The sequence below is a fragment of the Sinocyclocheilus rhinocerous genome, unplaced genomic scaffold (genome assembly GCF_001515625.1).
Source record: "Sinocyclocheilus rhinocerous isolate Xijiao unplaced genomic scaffold, SAMN03320098_v1.1 scaffold988, whole genome shotgun sequence".
Taxonomy (NCBI): Eukaryota; Metazoa; Chordata; class Actinopteri; order Cypriniformes; family Cyprinidae; genus Sinocyclocheilus; species Sinocyclocheilus rhinocerous.
In genome coordinates this window covers 2383160-2389294 of record NW_015650363.1, presented here as the reverse complement: position 1 = coordinate 2389294, position 6135 = coordinate 2383160, and positions in this window count along the sequence as shown.

Genomic DNA, 6135 nt, shown 5'->3' with positions numbered 1-6135 from the left:
GTAAAAAACTAGGTGTACTCTTTGACCATCGACATTTATGAATGTGATATTTCCCTAATATAATAAACAAATTAAGAACAAAATATAATTTCTTCTCTAAAGGCTTATCATAATAAAATAAAACATTCTTATCTTCTAAACTAAAGTAATGTCAATTCCCGAAATCTCTTCAAAGATCTTAAAATCACACCAGAATAATTTAGTACAAATACAATAAAAAAAAAAGATGGCATATACTTTCATCATTCAAATTACAAAACACACATTTCAAATCAATATCCAGACTGCACTTGTCAAAAGAGGGGGCTTTGTTGAAAACGAAAGAGAGCGCGTTTGAGAGAGGCGGGGCATAGAGGACCTACAATAATGTACAGTATTTTAAAAATAATGTGTTTTTTGAACATTAAAGCATGTCAACATTCTGTTACACCAAATACACAAAATAATGATCTTTAAAAATAGCATCATATGACCCCTTTAATACTTTTATTAAGCAAGGATGCATTACATTGATCAAAAGTGATAGTGAAGACATTTATAATGTTAAAAAAGAATTCTATTTTGAATAAATATGCTGTACTTTTGAACTTTATATTCATCAAACAATACTGAAAAAAGTATCATGGTTTCCACAAAAATATTAAACAGCACAACTATTTTTAACATTTTAACATCATAAAAATATGTTTCTTGAGCAACAAATCAGCATATCAAAATGATTTCTGGAGGATCATGTGAGACTGAAGACTGGAGTAATAATGCAGAAATTTCAGCTTTGCACTCATAGGAATAAATTACATTCTAAGATATATTTAAAATATATAAAACAATAAACAGTTATTTCAAATTGTAACAATATTTCACCCTATTACTGTTTAATAAGGCTTATTTACAGACTCATGGCACAAAAAGAATGCTTCACTCCACTCACCAGGTAACAACACAACTCCATCTGAGCTGGTAAAAGTTGCCTGCCTTGTTGCCTGTCTGTACCAACTGAGTCGAGGAGGAGGAATAGCATTGCTCTCGCAGGACAGACTGATGGAGTGTCCAAGTACCACCTCTCGTCTTTCAACCATCCCTTCAGTGCTGTCAGGGTCCTCTTCATCTCCTTCTCTCTCCCCCAGTGAGAAACCAGCAGCACCATTTATTACTCGGTGAAAGATTAAAGGAACTGAGGAGGTAGTTCAAGAAACAATCATTAATGAATAATGTAAAAAACTGAAGTTAATGTGTGTATAATTTGCACTGACCCTGTATAGTAAGGTGGAAATCTCTCTTGTCCTCTCCAGCAGAATTGGTAACCACACATGTGTACTGGCCCTCATGAGACAGCATGACATTCTCGATGAGGAGCATGTGACCGTTCACTCTCAGACCGGTGTGTGTATTCCCATTTAATAGCTGTGGAACATAAATAGAGACTTGAAGTTGAAAGTTGAAGAGCCCAGGGGCGATTTCAGGCCCAGTTCCTTCCTGGACATGAGCTGCCGTGGCTCAGAGGAATATTTCTTGCTTTTATTTTAATTTCTTGATTAATTTGCTGAAATAATTTTAACTAAACAATCAAAGAAGAAAACAAAGAAGAACACTTTGATTTGATTGGCTGAGCAACAGTACAAAAAAGGGACTTCATGAGTGAAATTCATTCAAACATGCTGATTTATTCAGGAATTAAACAAGTGACTTATGATTGAGTCATTGAATCATTAATTCAACCAATACATAAAAAAATGCTGCTTATGCAGATCCACAATTGTATGTTGTTCAGAGACTTGATTGTTTAGTTTGGAACTATTTTCATTGGAGGAACAAAAATACACAAATTAACTCGCAATATTGTGTTTAAAATGTAAGTGACTCATTAACTTTGAGTTTATTCATTAACTGTTGCAAAAAATGCAATATGACACTCACAATCATGCAGTACGGTCTACATAACTATGGAACAACCTGAGAGACACAAAACAGATATATGGACCTGTCCGTCTTTAAACCATTGTGTGACAGGTTCTGGAAAGCCTTTGGCCAGGCATGACAAGGTCAATGTCCCATTAATTCTCACTTTCTCTTCTCTTCTGCCAAAGCTGAGAGTCGTAGAATCCCCCTCAGTCTGTGGAGGTACTGAGGAAATGGCACAGCATTAATCTTTGACAAAAACAAACAACCTTTAGCTATGTAAATCGCACTACATTGGCTTCCTACCCATAATTCTTAGTGTGTGGTGCCTGTGCGCTGTTCCAGCGGGGTTGGTTGCTCGGCATGTGTAGGTGCCTGCATCCTCACCACGCACCGCAGTCACAAGCAAAGACTGCCCACCCTGTGTGTACTTGAGCGGAGGGCTGGACACAATGGGCTGGTTGTCCTTTAGCCAGGTGATAGTGGTAAGTGGGATCCCCTCAACTTCACAGTGAAGAACAGCAGGGAAGCCCAGAATGACAGTTATCTCTGAATTCTCACCGGCGTCACGAATCATGGGAGCAGCTGTGAAAAGACAGAGAATAGAGATTGGATAAGAACTGGATGATTGTAAAGATGAAGAAAATGTGGGTGTTTTGAAAACTGTTTACTGAGATTGGGAATTGAGAAATTTCTCAATTTCTCAAATTTATCAAATTATATGAAAATATATAAATATATATAGGAAAATTCAAATGTCACTTTTTAGTAAATCAAATGCATTCAGAACAACCAATATAGCCAGTTTCTTGAACAAATAACTCTTATGAGCCGGCTCTTTGTTGTGAATCAAAAACATACAGTGCAACTAGTAGAGTTTGATTCCCAAATGAATGACTCTAATGATATTGTTCATTTAGTGAATCAAAACCATACACTACAATCAGTCTGAACTTATTATTCAAAGAATCAGTCTTATGATTAATTTTCTAGTAAAACAAAGCCATAGAGCACAAACAATGTAGTCTGATCCTTGAACAAATGTCTCTTATTATTCAGGTCTTATTATTGAATCAAAATCAGAGCACAACCAGTGTAGTCCAAATCTTGAACAACTTACTCTTATTATTCAGTTCTTTTTTAGGGAATCAAAACTATACAGCACAACCAGTATAATCAAATTCTTGAATATTGACTCTTATGATTCAGTTATTATTAGTGCATCAAAACAATACAGCACAAACAGTGTAGTCTGATTCCCAAATGAATGACTCTTATAATTCGGTTATTTTTAATGAGTCAAACACATATGGCTTATAACTTACTGTGTAATGCTGTTTTTAAGGCTTGCGAGAATTCATTACATAATCAAGGAAATGGTAATTGGAATTGGAACCAGAATTGTTAAATTCCTTATGATTCTCATCCCTACTGTTTACCTTGTACATTCAGCCTGAACTGCCGTGTCTGAGTCCCAGCGTTGTTACTGGCCATACACCGATACAGGCCACGATCCCTCGGCCTGACAGACTTCCCCCTCAACCCCTGTCCCTTCTCCAGAAACTCCACACGAGGGTCTCCATTAGGAGATAAAACCCTGAGAGGGGGTTTGAAGAGTACACATGAGCACAGAAGCTGGAAGATAGGCGCATGTGATTGCATATGTCATTGACTCACTCTCCATCATGACTCCATTCCACTGTAGGCAGTGGGCGGCCACTAACTCTGCACTGCATGTCCACTTCCTGCCCTGCCATGACAGTCAGTTCCTGCACTCCTGAGGTACCTGCAATTACTGGTGGAGCTAAATACACCAGGACATAAGAATAAATAATAAATAAACTACAGGGCAGACTTACACTACGATCACTCTAACAGCATTGCTAACAACAATCAAAAAACAAATTAAAGGGATTTGTATCAAATGTTACAAGCAAAATACAGAAACAAAGCCTAATATTTAGCCTTTGTTCTGTACACTTTGTTATATTTCACCTTGTACTTCAATAGTATACTTCCTCCTGGCTTCCCCAGCAGAGTTCCGGGCAGTGCAGGAAAAGTGGCAACACGGTAAATCTTTAAAAAGCATTTTTCCATTCTGCAGATACACCCCTGGGGTTGTTGATTACCAAGAGTAGATTGAATTGTGATGAATTTCATGGCCACTAGGTGGCACTAAGTTACCATTACACTAGAGGAGTGCCATACAGGTAGTAAAATAAAATAAAATAAAATAATATAAAATGCCCCAGGCAACCATTTTAATACATCACACTAGATATATGTCTCTCACATTGCTCTGCAGTAAAATTAATATCCCATGTTAATTTAAAAAAATTATTTGGCAAGTAACTGTGTAATAATCAGGATAATTAATCCACTTTATAATGGGGTCTTGATAATCCTGTTGGGTTCTATTTTGCAATAATGACAGGATGACTGTACATTATTTGCTACATAACACAATGTTTATGAAAAATCACCATGCATGAGGAAACCTACAGGTCTGTTGGCTTTAGTCCAGGTGATGGTTGGGGTTGGGATACCGAAAGCATCACATCCCAGTGTGAGGGGCTGCTTCAGTGTGACCGTCAGATTCAAAGGCTGCCCATCTTCTTGGATTTCTGGTGGAACTAGATTTGTGAGACAAAGAAATCATTCAGCATAATTCAATCCAGCACTAAACCCTGACTGTAATTTGCTTGTGCAAATTAATGTAATCAAACAATGAAAAACCTTCAAATAAATCTACTGCAAGTGCCTACTCTAAAACGACACAAACCAGAAATTTGTTCCTATTAACTCCTACTATTAATACTATACAGGACAAATTTAGTATAAGAGTCAATAGACAATAAAATAGTCAAATAGTCAGTAGATCTATTGTAATAATAATAGATTACTCTATATTACTTGAATCTTTTTTATATTTTTCCCTCTATAACATAGATTTAACAAATGTTCACTGTTTAAATACCCCTGGAGTACATGTACTTTAGCTCTTGCTGGGAATCATTGATCTAAATTAGACTAAATAGACATTAATTTCAAATGTATTATAAAGCAATTGGCCATGTGGAAATGCCGCAAGAGTCTCACCATTGACCTTTAGCCTGGTCTTTTTCTCCACTGATCCTGCTTCATTAGTGGCCACACACTTAAAATGTCCACTGTGACTGGCCGAAACTGAGCCAATCACCAGAGAGCCATTCTCAGCCAAAGACACTCCTTGCTCCGATCGATCCATATGAATCTCCAAGCCATCTTTGAACCATCGCGCCCAAGGAGCAGGAGAACCTAGCCAGGGGATGACAACAGCAAAAGAACAAATGAGATAGAGAGAAACAGTATGTGTGAAAGAGAAGACATCGATCAGAGATAGCAGAATCACAATGCCCTGTGCACAATGAACACAGCTCGCCAGAGCTTAAAAACAAGACCATATATCCATCCATCTGACAGCGAGACAACAAAGAGTAGAAACAAAGAGGATGCCAGTAAATTTCTTTCCTCTGAAAGGATCAGCCGATGTCCCGTCAAACAGTACTTCAAGGTGAAACGCACCGAGTGAAGATGCCAGACACAGTATATCAGAAGAGAACTGATCAAGCGTAAGAACACCAGATTTATAGCTCAAAGACAAAAGTCAAGAGACTTTAGGACAGTGGTCACCAACCTTTTTAGGCCCAAGATCCCTGACCGCGGCCTTTATGAAAGACAAGATCTACCTATTGAAGAATTGATAGAAAAAGACATCCCAGATTGTACTTCAAATGTGAGGCCTTTTACTTAGTATTTTAATTAGTGATAATCAGGTAGCTGATTCAGAATTCAGATTTTCTTTTCTTTTTACTAGCAAATTGGATTCTGATACTGATACTGATTTTTAAGCAAATTTATTTATTGGCTATTTGCTTTATAACAAACAAACTGGCTTTAAACAAAAATATCTAGCCATTTGAAATTAGAGGCAACCACTGCATTTTAATCATGATATGCACGGGCAGTTGTTTTTGATTTGATTTAGATTAATTTCAGGATTTAAAACAAAAACAGAATGGTCTGACTTTAGGTGTTATTTACTTATTTGCTACATAAAACATCTGCACGAAACAAAAACAGCAGGTCTGAATGAGACGCACTCTCTGACAGCAGGTGGCGCCTATGAACAGGGTTGCCAGGTTTTCACAATAAAACTAGTCCAATCGCGTTTCGAGGGGGATTCCCCTGTAAAAA